This window comes from Pipistrellus hanaki, assembly GCF_964339955.1.
Source record: "Pipistrellus hanaki genome assembly, chromosome: 15".
Classification (NCBI taxonomy): domain Eukaryota; kingdom Metazoa; phylum Chordata; class Mammalia; order Chiroptera; family Vespertilionidae; genus Pipistrellus; species Pipistrellus hanaki.
Window position 1 is genome coordinate 29147523 of NC_140517.1, and position 14343 is coordinate 29161865.

Consider the following 14343-nt stretch of genomic DNA (forward strand, 5'->3'; position numbering starts at 1 on the left):
TTCCCTTTACTTTTATTTAGAATTAAAACATTACATAGAAGAATCCTATATAATAAAAGCCCAGTGACTGAATGGCGAAACAACCAGAACAAGTCAACCAGTCGCTATGATACGTACTGACCACCATGGGGCAGATGCTCAATGCAGAAGCTGCCCCCTGGTAGTCAGTACACTCCCACAGTGGGAGCGCTGCTCAGCTGACTGGGATGAGCAGTGCTCCCACAGCCAACTGATCCCTGCAGGCCACACACCCCCACCAGTGCACAAATCCTGTGCACTAGGCCTCTAGTATTCTATAAATAAATGTAGCAGAATAGGTGATTTACAATTGGCTCCCTACAGCCTGCAGTATCCACAGAGTTGTTTTTTTAACACAATGTATTTTGTGAATAAACTTCTATATTTTTAAAATTGAGTTTTCTCTTTTTTGAAGTACAGCTTCAAGCAACTACAAGTTTCTATCCTGCTATCCCCAGGCAGAAGTTGCTTTTAACTTCCATCTTTTATTTAAAAAACTTAATTGGAAGTTCTTGTAGCCAGAGGGAGAACTTCAAAGAAAAGGGGGGGAAATGTCAAAAATTAATACTTTATGTCAGAGGTTAGTAGGGAAAGAAACAAAGATTACAGAAATGAGGGGTTAATGGTATATAAGAAAATGGGGGAAGAAGGGAAGAAGGCAGGCAATGGACCGAAGAAAGAATAACAAAGGGAAACTCATAACAGAACAAGATGTGGGGTTCCATTGTCCTCACTCTGAACAGGGTGAGACAACACAAGGCCTGGGGCAGCATTTGTAATTTCTCACACCAAAGGCCCTGTGCATGGGTCCCACCCCGACTCAGATCATAACAATTACACATCGATGGATCACAGCTCTCTACCCTTCAATTTCTAGACATCCCTGTTACTGCAAATTCTAAATCAACTCTGACAAAACAATATTAAAACGTCAAGCATGATTTAGTATTCTTCCTTTGAGGAGAGTACAATAAGAAGGTGGCCCTAGACTGGGAGGTTAAGGGGCCAGGGGCCTTGTCCCTTCTCTGCTACCAGATGTGAGACTTTGGGTTAGCCCCTTCCCTTCTTTAGAGCTCAGTTACGTTATGGTAAAATGAGAGGTCTGGATGGCATTCTTGATATTCCTTCAAACTCTGATCACCTATCACTCTGTGACTTAAGGTTGGTGAATCTCCTATCACTCGCCAGGGATGCTGATAAACAAGTAAATGAGATGAACATACAAGATTTTCTCCCAGAGGTTCTTAAATTTGAAGTGAATAATAGATCCTACTATTTCAAATGGGAGATCTTCCCACATTTGGACAGGTCCTCAAGATCAGAATAGCCATGAAATAAGACTGCAAACCTCACTATACATAGACAGGCAAGACTTCTCTTACATAAAATATCACAACAGTCTGTTTTCCATGCTCTGCTTTTTTATTTTGCCCAGCAGTCAATTTCAGAACCATTTCCCAACCTAACTTAATAGGCTCCATCTGTGATAAATGGAACTTTGGGGGAGGTGACTGGAATGATGGGGAAGAAGGCCTGATATTGAACACAGAGCTGGCTTGAAAGGCAAGGGCACTGTTCAATCCTCCCTAAACGTGAATTCAAGCCTTCCTCAGATCCTAGAAAAAGGCCCTGGCTTCCAGATGGAGATCTGCAAATACAGAGAGGCACCACCATGTTGCACTGCAGTGAGGCACCAGATTCTGAACTGAGCTCTCTTTGCTGCAGAAACTGAGGCTGACAATGAAATAAGGAACAATGAAACAGCCCACAAGCAAAAGAGCCAACTTGGCCAGTTCGCCATTCCATAGTCCTCTGAAGATGAAACTGCCCAGCACACATACAGCAGCTGGATTAGGGATGAGCATGTGTCCCAAGAGCAGCTAACTCATAGATAGATCAGGTCTCCTTAAGAAAGATCTGGAGCAAAATGATAAGCTGGTCCAATAGGGTCCCTTCTAGGGAATGTGAATGGGGACTTGAAAAAAAAAGTGGTTAGTGATGAGAGAGGAAGGTTAGGAACCAGGATGGAGAGAAGCTAGAGAGACCCTCATGGACTGTGGGGTCAAACTAAACAGACTTCATGTAGCCAGTCCCAGCAACTGCAAACACACACACACACACACACACACACACACACACACACACACACACACACTGACATGCTAGACAAAGTGGGAGTGGGTAGTTTAATCTATAATAGAGTTCAACAGGAAACAAGCGGGGGTGGAATTCTGACATACCAGAGACAAAAAAGAAACCAGAGTGAGGACCATAAACTAAAGTTGAATAACCTTGAAGGCAAGAAACATTACTCTGTGTACCAGTTAATAATGCAGATTTTTTTCAATAGATGGAGTTACATATATGTTAATATATATATGTGATTTGAAATGTATGCTATTTTGTTGTATTGACAACAAGCTTCAAAACTTCATATGTCAAATTTGCTGAAAGTGTTAACATCATAGATATTTTTAGACTTTAAAAATGTCGAATTTCTTGCCAAAAAAAAAAAAAAAGAGCATTTGCAGGAACTTTTAATTTGTTACTTTTTTTTTTTTAAGTGCTGCTAAATACTTTGGAAAGCTTATGGTGAACATGCTTCATCTCAAGATACTTGTGAATACTGGTTTAAATGCTTTAAAGGTGATTATTTCAATGTGAAAGACAAAGAACATCCAGGTCAACCAAAAAGTTTGAAAACTAACAATCACAAGCATTATTGGATGAAGATACACGGCAATCTCAAAAAAACAACTTGCAGAAAGATTAACTGTTGCTCAGCGAACAATTTCCGATCATTTACAAGCAATGGGAAAGATTTTAAAGGAAGGAAAATGGGTGCCACATCAACTGAACGAAAGACAAATGGAAAGCCGAAAAGTCATCAGTAAAATGTTGCTTCAACGGCACAAAAGAAAGTCTTTTTTGCACCAACTTGTGACTGGCGATAAAAAGTGTATTTATTTTGAGAATCCCAAAGGCACAAAATCATGGGTTGATCCAGGTCAACCATCAATATCGCCTACAAGGCCAAATCACTTTGGAAAGAAGACAATGCTCTGCATTTAGTGGGATCAGGAAGATGTGGTGTATTATGAGCTTCTAAAACCAGGTGAAACCATTAACACTGATCACTACCAACAACAAATAATGAATTTGAACCACGCTTTGATCATGAAATGACCAGAATGTGCCAGAAATACGGCAAAGCAATTTTGCTTCATGATGATGCACCATCACACATTTCAAAACCATTGAAAGACACGTTAAAAGATCTTGCCTGGGAAGTATTAACCCACCCGCCATATTCACCAGACCTTGCTCCTTCAGATTACTACTTGTTCCTATTGATGGCACACACACTTTCTGAGCAGCACTTTAAAACATATGAAGAAGTAGAAAATTGGGTCTCTGAATTGTGTGTGTGTGTGTGTGTGTGTGTGTATTGGGACAGTACACACACACACACACACACACACACACACAAAATGGAGAAATGTATAGCTAGTGATGGGCATTACTTTGAATAAAGCACTTTTGATGTTTATCTTGAAATTGTGTTTTCTTTTATTACAAAATTGGCCATTATTAACCAGTATATGAGATAAAGCAAGTCACCAAACAATAATAAAAGATGCAATTTTAATCTTGCATACACTTAATAATATGGCATACAATATAAAAAGCAAAATATTAAAGAATTGCAAGGAGGAATTGATAAATCCACAATTATAGTAGAAGAGTTTAACATGCATCTTTCAGCAATCTATAATCAAGAGAACAAAAATTAATAAAGATTTAGAAAGAAAATTTGAACAGCAGCTTGATTTAATGAACCAATAACTAAAGAATAGATACTCTTTTTGTTCACATGCAGCACCTATAAAAACTGACCATTCCAAAATATAAGGCAAATGATGACAAACTAGAGACCCAGTGCATGAAATTTGTGCACAGGGGGTTGGGAGAGGGGGTGAGATCAGGCCTAAATGGGCAGTTGAACATCCCTCTCACAATCCAGGACTGCTGGCTCCCAATTGCTTGCCTGCCTGCCCAATTGCCCCTAACTGCTTCTGCCTGCCTGATCACCCCCTAACCACTCCCCTGCCAGCCTGATTCACAGCTGCTCCCCTGCCAGTCCGATTGCCCCTAACTTCCCTCCCCTGTCGGCCTAGTCACCCCTAACTGCCCTGCCCTGCCAATTTGTTCACCCCTACTTATCCTCCCCTGTAGGCCTGGTCGCCCTCAACTGCTCTCCTATACTAGCCCAGGATTTCCTTCCCTTGCCAGCCTGGTTCCCCCCAACTGCCCTCCCTGCAGGCCTGGTCACCCCAACTGCCCTCCTCTGCTGGTCTGATCACCCCTAACTGCCCTCCCCTGAAGGCCTGGGTCCCCCCACTCCCAACTGTCCTCCCCTACAGAACTGGTCACCCCCAACTGCCCTCCTGTGTTGACCTGGTCACCCCCAACTGCCCTCCCCTGCAGGCCTGGGTCTCCCAACTGTCCTCCCCTGCAGGCCTGATCACCCACAACTGCCCTTTCCTGCCAGCCATTGTTTGGCAGCTATTTTGTGTCCATTTGGGTGTAGCCATCTTTGATCACATGGGGGCAGCCATCATGTGTGTTGAAGTGATGGTCAATTTGCACATTACCTCTTTATTATATAGGATATTAAACACTCCAATGCATACCTGCCTTAATATCATCAAAAGGTAAGTAAGTTAAGGATCAATAATAAAAATATATTTTTAATCTCTATATTTGGAAATTTTTTAACACCAGAAATACACATAGGTCATTGAAAAAAATCAACATGGAAATTAGAAAGTGTTTAAAAAGGAAAAAAATTAAATCAAATATAGCATGTCAAAACCTGTAGAATACGTCTACTTAGAATGTAGAAAATTATAAGAAAATGTTGCTCCCATCCTAACAACAAGAAAAAGGTGTTTAACCACAAAATCAGTCTTCTCAAGTATATCAGAGAACAGATGATGTAACTGAACCTAAAGAAATAAAATCCAAAAGCAGAAACACATGTTACCTTCATTCTTGGTATAGCAAAGGGAAGTAGAGGAGACTGCCACAGATGGGTAAGAAAATCACTTAACTACACAGATATGGTTGGCATGGAAGAAATAAAGGATAAGTAGAAAATGAACTTCATGTGTGTTCTAAGCATCAAGAAAAATTATTTATAAAAAAAAAGCATTTAATTTTTTAAAATATATTTTATTGATTTTTTGCAGAGAGAAAGAGAGAGGGACAGAGAGTCAGAAACATCGATGAGAGAGAGTCATCTATCAACTGCCTCTTGCACACCCCCTACTGGGGATGGGCCCACAACCAAGGTACATGCCCTTGACTGGAATCGAACCCAGGACCTTTCAGTCCACAGGCTGTTGCTCTATCCACTGAGCCAAACCAGTTTTGGCAAAAGCATTTAATTTTTAATGAATTTGTAAAGATTAGATGAAGACTAGCACCATAGTTTAGATCCCTAACAGCTCCCAAACAGGAAGAGCCTGTACCTGTGGCCAACTCTACTCCATGGGCCTCTACTAAGTATGTGTGAGAAAAATAGGAGACAAAACAGAAGAATTGCTAGACATGATCTCTAAGGCACATGTGTGAGACCTCAGGGCCTGTGGAACAATTAAAAAGTGTCTAGCATATGTGTAATTGGAATTCCAGAGGCAAGAAGAAAGAGAAAGAATCAAAATATTTGAAGAAATAATGGTGAAACATTTCTAGGTTTGGTAAAAGAAATTCACATATTAAAGCAGTTTAGCAAAACACAAGTAGAATAAAAACAAAGCAAAACAAAAAACATCCCTACACATATAATGGTTAACCTGGTGAAACCAATAAGACAAAAATCTTGAAAGCAGCCAGACAAAAAGTGGAACAATAACTCAAATTATGCCCTAACTGGTTTTGCTCAGTGGATAGAGCATCAGCCTGCAGACTGAAGGGTCTAGGTTCAATTACAGTCAAGGGCACATGCACAGGTTGTGGGCTCAATACCCAGTGGGGGGCATGCAGGAGGCAACCATTCAATGATTCTCATCAGTAATGTTTTTATCTCTATCTCCCTCTCTCTTCCTCTCTGAAATCAATAAAAATATATTTTTTAAAAATTATAATTCAAATTAGCATACACAACTCATCAGAAATTACAGGGGTTGGAGAAAAAAACAAGATGGCGACATAAGTAAACACCTAACTGCAGCCTCACACAACAATTTCAAAAAAATACAACTAAAATACAAAATGGATATTATCCAGAACTACAGGAAAGTCAACTGACTGGAAATTCTACAACTAGAAGGAAAGAGAAAACCAGAAGGAAAATCAGAGGAGCTGTAAAAGCCTAAGGTATGAAGACACATTGCGCAGGGGGAGAGGACGGAGCCGGAGAGGAGGGCCAGCTGAGTGCCTGGCTAGCATTCCCTAGCGGGAAGGAGATAAAAGCTCCGGACTGTGCTAAACCCCAGTTCTGACAGCACTGAACCCCAGTTCTGGGCAAGACCCTGGGGACCCAGACACATAAGGAGGGAGTCTGGGCTGTAAGGCAGAGCAGAGAAAAGCAGTCCTGGAAGCATGCACATTACACCTAGAGGATGGACTGTTGACTCTGCTGCTAGATTGCCCTAGCGGGAAGGAGATAAAAGCTCCAGACTGTGTTGAGCCCCAGTTCGGACTGCACCGAACCCCAGTTCTAGGCCAGACCCTGGGGAGCCAGGCTCATACAAAGGGAGTCTGGGCTGTAAGGCAGAAACTCAGGGGAGCGGCGAAAGGAAGCCCCGGAGGCACACACATTGTGCGCAGAGAACAGACAGTTGACTGTGCCACTGGATTGCCCTAATGGGAAAGAGACAAAGGCTCCAGACTACTCTCAACCCCACTTCCAACCCCACTTCCAACTGAACTGAACCCCAGTTCCAGGCTCATTGGGGGAGAGCCTAGACTGTTTGGTAGTGGGCAAAACTCAAGGGCACCTTTCTCTCAGAGGTGTGTGCTGCGACCAGAAGAACACTGAGGTACACTGAGACTCAGGAGCCTCATAGGGCGGGGCTGAGGGAAGCCAAGGCTGTAGGCTCCACCCTGAAACTCCGCGCCATCCAAGCTGAGCACAGAGGCTTTTGCAATTTTCCAAGTCTAGTCAAACCAGGCTGTCTTCTGGCATTGACATAGCTGATCCTCACAGCCAATTGGCCTGGAGGTCAGTTCCTCCCAGTGATACCAACAACAATCAAGACTTAACTACAAGGCTGTACACACAGTCCACAAAACGGGGAACCAAGAGTGTCCACCTCAGGTAACTGGGAGACTGACCTACTGAACCATATAGGACACCTTAGCACACAAAGCCACCCTACCAACTCGGAAGCTACGAAAATGCCGAGACAAGGAAACAAATCACAAACGAAAAAAATGGAGGACAAAAAGCAACTGAATATAGAGTTCAAAACCATGCTTATAAGGTTTTTTAAGAATTTCCTAGAAAAGGCTGATAAAATAAATGAGACCTATGAAGATATGAAAAGGGATCAACTAGAAATAAAGAATACATTCTCTGAAATAAAAAATATTATACAGAGTCCTAAAAACAGAATGGAAGATTGCAAGAATCAAGTCAAAGATTTGGAACATAAAGAGCCAGAAGACACTCCTCAGCAGAAGCAAGAAGACAAGAGAATCCAGAAAGTTCAAGAAAATGTAAGAAATCTCTGGGACAACTTCAAGCGAACCAACATCAGAATTATGGGGGTCCCAGAAGATGACAGAGAGCAAGATATCGAGAACATACTGAAAGAAATAGTGACAGAAAACTTCCCCCACCTGGTGAAAGAATTAGACTTACAAGTCCAGGAAGCACACAGAACCCCAAACAAAAGGAATCCAAAGAGGACTACACCAAGACACATCAAAATTAAAATGTCAAGAGCAAAAGACAAAGAGAGAATATTAAAAGCAGCAACAGCAAAGCAGGTAGTTACCTATAAAGGAGCACCCATACGATTGTCAGCTGATTTCTCAACAGAAACCATGCAGGCCAGACGGGAATGGCAAGAAATATTCAAGGTGAGATGGAGAATCCAAGATGGCGGCATAGGTAAACACCTAACTGCAGCCTCACACAACAATTTCAATAAAATACAACTAAAATACAAAATGGACATTTACCCAGAACCACTGAAAAGTCGACTGACTGGAAATTCTATTGTACAACTAGAAGGAAAGAGAAAACCAGAAGGAAAATCAGAGGAGCTGTAAAAGCCTAAGGTACAAAGACACAGTGCACACGTGGGGAGAGGACAGAGCCAGAGAGGAGGGCTGGCTGAGTGCCTGGCTGGCGTTCCCTAGCGGGAAGAAGATAAAAGCTCCGGACTGTGCTGAACCCCAGATCTTACAGCACTGAACCCCAGTTCTGGGCAAGACCCTGGGGACCCAGACACATAAGGAGGGAGTCTGGGCTGTAAGGCGAAACCTCAGGGGAGCAGCAAAAGGCAGTCCAGCAGGCATGCACGTTAATGCAGGACGGACTGTTGACTCTGCTGCTAGATTGCCCTAGCGGGAAGGAGACAAAAGCTCTGGGCTGTGCTGAGCCCCAGTTCCAACTGCACTGAACCCCAGTTCTAGGCCAGACCCTGGGGACCCTGGCTCATACAGAGGGAGCCTGGGCTGTAAGGCGGAAACCCAGGGGATCAGCGAAAGAAAGTCCCTGAGGAGCGCATATTGTGCACAGAGAATGGACAGTTGACTGTGCCGCTGGATTGCCCTAGCGGGAAGGAGACAAAAGCTCCAGACTGCTCTGAACCCACTTCCAACTCCACTTCCAACTTCACTGAACCCCAGTTCCGGGCTCATTGGGGGATAGCCTAGACTGTTTGGTAGTGGGCGAAACTCGAGGGCACCTTTCTCTCAGAGGTGCTTGCAGCGAGTACTGAAGGACACTGAGGAACACTGAGACTCAGGAGCCTCATAGGGCGGGACTGAGGGAAGTCAAGGCTGTAGGCTCCACCCTGAAACTCCACGCATCCAGGCTGAACACAGAGACTTTTAAGGCTACCAACTCAGGGAAGCTGCGAAAATGCCGAGACAAGGAAAAAGATCACAAACGAAAGAAATGGAGGACAAAAGGCGACTGGATATAGAGTTCAAAACTACACTTATAAGTTTTTTCAAGAATTTCCTAGAAAAGGCCGATAAAATAAAAGAACCCTATGAGGATATGAAAAGGGATCAACTAGAAATAATAAGGGATCAACAAGAAATAAAGAATACATTGTCTGAAATAAAAAATATTATACAGAGTCCTAAAAACAGAATGGAAGAATGCAAGAATCATAAAGAGCCAGAAGAAGAGAGAATCCAAGATGGCTGCACAGGTAAATACCTATCCGCAGCCACACACAACAATTTCAATAAAATACAACTAAAATATAAAATGGACATTACCCAGAACTACAGGAAAGTCGACTGACTGGAAATTCTACAATGAGAAGCAAGGAGAAAACCAGAAGGAAGAACAGAGGAGCTGTAAAAGCCTAATGTACGGAGACACGCAGTGCGCGGAGAGGACGGAGCCGGAGAGGAGGGGGCAGCGGCTGAGTGGCTGGCTGGCGTTCCCTAGCGGGAAGGAGATAAAAGCCCCGACTGTGCTGGGCCCCAGTTCCGACTGCTCTGAACCCCAGTTCTAGGCCAGATCCTGGGGACCCAGGCTCATCTATAGGGAGCTGGGCTGTAAGGCGGAACCCCGGGGGAGCGGCGAAAGGAGGTCCCGGAGGCACACACATTGGCGCAGAGAAGGGACGGTTGGCTGTGCCATGGGATTGCCCTGTTAGGAAGGAGACAAAAGCTCCGGACTGCTCTGAACGCCACCTCCAACTCAACTTCCAACTGAACTGAACCCCAGTTCCGGGCTCATTGGGGGAGAGCCTAGACTGTTTGGTAGCAGGCAAAAATCGAGGGCACCTTTCTCTCAGAGGTGCTTGCAACAAGTACTGAAGGACCCTGGGGATAACTGAGACTCAGGAACCGCATAGGGCGGGGCTGAGGAAGCCAAGGCTGTAGGCTCCACCCTGAAACCCCGCCCCATCAGGGAAGCTGCGAAAATGCCGAGACAACAAAATAGATCACAAACGAAAGAAATGGAGGACAAAAAAACGACTGGATATAGAGTTCAAATCTACGCTTTTAAGGTTTTTCAAGAATTTCCTAGAAAAGGTCGATAAGACCTATGAGGATATGAAAAGGGATCAACTAGAATTAATAAGGAATCAACAAGAAATGATAAGGGATCAACAAGAAATAAAGAATACATTGTCTGAAATAAAAACTATTATACAGAGTCCTAAAAACAGAATGGAAGATTGCAAGAATCAAGTCAAAGATTTGGAACATAAAGAGCCAGAACACACTCCTCCACAGAAGCTAGAAGGCAAGAGAATCCAGAAAACTGAAGATAATGTAAGAAACCGCTGGGACAATTTCAAGCGAACCAACATCAGAATTATGGGGGGTCCCAGAAGAGAGAGAGCAAGATACCAAAACCATACTGAAAGAAATAGTGACAGAAAACTTCCCCCACCTGGTGAAAGAATTAGACTTACAAGTCCAGGAAGTGCACAGAACTCCAAACAAAAGGAATCCAAAGAGGACCACACCAAGACAAATCATAATTAAAATGTCAAGAGCAAAAGACAAAAAGAGAATATTAAAAGCAGCAAGAGCAAAGCAGGTAGTTACCTATAAAGGAGCACCCATATGATTGTCAGCTGATTTCTCAACAGAAACCATGCAGGCCAGACAGGAATGGCAAGAAATATTCAAGGTGATGAATAGCAAGAACCTCCAGCCAAAAATAATCTACCCAGGAAAGCTATCACTCATAATTAAAGGCCAGATAAAGAGCTTCACTAATAAAAAAAAAAAAACTAAAGGAGTTTATCACCACCAAACCAGAATTATATGAATTGCTGAAGGGCGTTCTTTAGGAAGAGAAAGAAAATAAAGATTAAAAATTATGAATAACAAATACGTAACTATCAACAAGTGAAACTAAAAACCAAGGGAATTAAAAATATCTGATAAACAATATTAACTGGTGAATATAATAGAATCAGAGGTATGGAAGGGGAGTGAACTGATGATTCTCAAGGAAAAGGGGAGTGGGGGGTGTGGGAAGAGACAACATAAACTGTGCACCTATGGATGAGGACAATGGCGGGTGGGGAAAGGGCAGAGGGTGGGATGGGAACCTGGTGGAGGGGAGAAAAAATGAGGAACATTTGTAATAATATGAACAATAAAGATTTATTAAAAAATAAATTAATTAATTAATTAAAATAAAATTTAAATGAAGTCTGTAGTTTACTTCATAGTATTGTCCAAATGTCAATGACCTGGGTTTTTTGTTTGTGGTTTTTTTTTGGGGGGGGGGGTTTCCAATAAATCTTCATTGTTCAGATTATTATAGTTGTTCCTCCTTTCCCCCCCTCTCCCCCATAATTTCCCTCCACCCAGTTCCCACCCCATCCTCTACCCTTACCCTCCCCATTGTCCTCATCCATAGGTGCACAATTTTTGTTCAATCTCTTCCTGCACCCCTCAAACCCCATCCCCCTGAGAATTGTCAGCCCACTTCCTTTCTATGCCCCTGATTCTATTATATTCACCAGTTTATTCTGTTCATCAGACTTTTTACTCACTTGATTTTTATTTATTTTTTAAATGTATTTATTTTTTAATAAATCTTTATTGTTCAGATTATTACAGGTGTTCTTCTTCCCCCCACCCCACCATGGCTCCCCTCCACCTGATTCCCCACCCCACCGCATGCCCTTACCCCTCACTACTGTCCTCATCCATAGGTGTAAGATTTTTGTCCAATTTCTTCCTGTGCCCCTCAAACTCCCTTTCTACTGAGAATTGTTAGTCCACTCCCTTTCTGTGTCCCTGATTCTATTATATTCACCAGTCCATTTTTTTCTTCAGATTTTTTATTCACTTGATTTTTAGATTCACTTGTTGATAGATATGTATTTGTTGCTCATAATTTTTATCTTTACCTTTTTCTTCTTCTCCCTTTTCTTAAAGAATACCTTTCAGCATTTCATATAATCCTGGTATGGTGGTGATGAACTCCTTTAGCTTTTTCTTATCTCTGAAGCACTTTATCTGACCTTCAATTCTGAATGATAGCTTTTTTGGGTAGAGTAGTCTTGGTTGTAGGTTCTTGCTATTCATCACTTTGAATATTTCTTGCCACTCCCGTCTGGCTGCATAGTTTCTGTTGAGAAATCATCTGACAATCGTATGGGTGCTCCCTTGTAGGTAATTAACTGTTTTTTCTTTGGCTGCTTTTAATATTCTCTCTTTGTCTTTTGCCCTTAGCATTTTAATTATATGTCTTAGTGTGCTCCTTTTTGGATTCCTCTTGTTTGGGGTTCTGTGTGCTTCCTGGACTTGTAAGTCTATTTCTTCCACCAGGTGGGAGAAGTTTTCTGTCATTATTTCTTTAAATATGTGTTCAATATCTTGCTCTCTCTCTTCTTCTGGCACCCCCATAATTTGGATGTTGGTACACTTGAAGTTGTCCCAGAGGCTCTTTACACTGTCTTCATATTTTTGGATTCCTTTCTCTTTTTGCTTTTCTGATTGGGTGTTTTTTGCTTCTTTATATTTCAAATATTTGACTTGATTCTTGGGATCCTGTAGTTTGCTGTTGGATCGCTGTATCTTATTCCTTATTTCAATCAGTGTATGCTTAATTTCTAGATGGTCTCACTAAATTTCTCAGAGGTTTCTAGAAGATTCTTGAGTAACCTTATAACTGTGGTTTTTAACTCTATATCCAGTGTTTTGCTTTCCTCCATTTCTTTCATTTGTGACCTGTTTCTTTGTCTCCACATTTTGGCTGCTTCCCTGTGTTGATAGAGTGGCTTTGCGTGCTCAGTGTCCTATAGCACCCAGTGGCTCAGCCTCCCTAATTACCTAAAGTGGACGTTCTTGGTGCACCCCTTTGTGGGCTGTGTGCAGTCTTGTTGTAGTTAAGCCTTGATTGTTGTTGGTATCACTGGGAGGAATTGACCTCCAGGCCAATTGGCTGTGAGAATCAGTTATGTCTATGATGGAAAAACTGCTGTTCTGGAGACACTCTTATGGGGCATAACTTGCTTCATTGGGGCTTTGGCGCTCAGTGAGTCTGCCCCCTAAGTGTGTCTCTTATGGATCTGAAGAGCTGTAGTCTGGATGGTCCCACTAAGACCACTGGGTACACTGGCTCTTGGATTTTCAAGGAGGTGCAAAGTCAGCTACTGCGTGAGGCCACCCAGCAGGAGCTACAGAGATATCTGCAGATTCTTCCTCTCTGTTTGGGGTTTGAAGGTGCCCAGATGAAGCCCAGCTGTAAAGCAATGCAAGCTTCTGTCAAGCCTTGGGCCTTCTTTTGGAGGCTCTGGGGTTCTCTGACCCAGGTGCAGTATGTTAGATTTCAGATTGCAAAGGGCCAGGCCATTCATACGCAAAAGCCTCTGCACACAGCTTGGATGGGGTTGTAAACTGGGTGGGGCAGGGTCTCAGGGAATCACCAAGGTGGAGCAAACAGCAATGGCTGACCGTCTGCCCTGCCCCGAAGAGGTTCCCGGGTCTCTGTGTCCCGTGGCACCGCGCAAGAACAATGATTGCTGCAAGCACCTCTGAGAGAAAGCCACTCTCATGTTTCAGCCTGATGCCAGACAGTCTAGTTTCTCCCTGTATGAGTCTGTATCTCCAGAGTCTTGCCCAGAACTGAAATTCAGAGCAGTTGGGAACTTGTGTCTCACTCCCGATTGAAAAAGACATCAGCGTACTCAGTGGCCAGTCCCTTTTCGTGCACAAACTTCTGTACCTCTGCACTTCACTCCGCTCTTCCTTCAAGTCTCAGTGTGCTTTTCTCTTTCCTTCTAATTGTATAATTTCCACTCAGCCAGTCTTCTCATGGTTCTGGATGATATCCGTTTTGTCTTTTAGTTGTAGTTTTGAAGTGGTTGTGCGAGGCAGCAAGTTCAATTATGCTGCCATCTTCAATGTCCTGGTTTTGATCATTGTACCATGGTATGTAAAATGTTAACCTTAAGGGAAGCTCGATAGAGGATATAAAGGAATTCTTTGTATTGTTTTATTAGTCTTCTATCACTGCATAAATTATCCCAACTTTTGAAGCTTTTTTATTATCTGTATTAGCTGTATTGTCTCACAGAATTCTGGCATGCATTGCTAGAGCCTCTGCTCTGAGACTCAGCAGGCTAAAATCCAGGTATCCAGGGAGGCTGC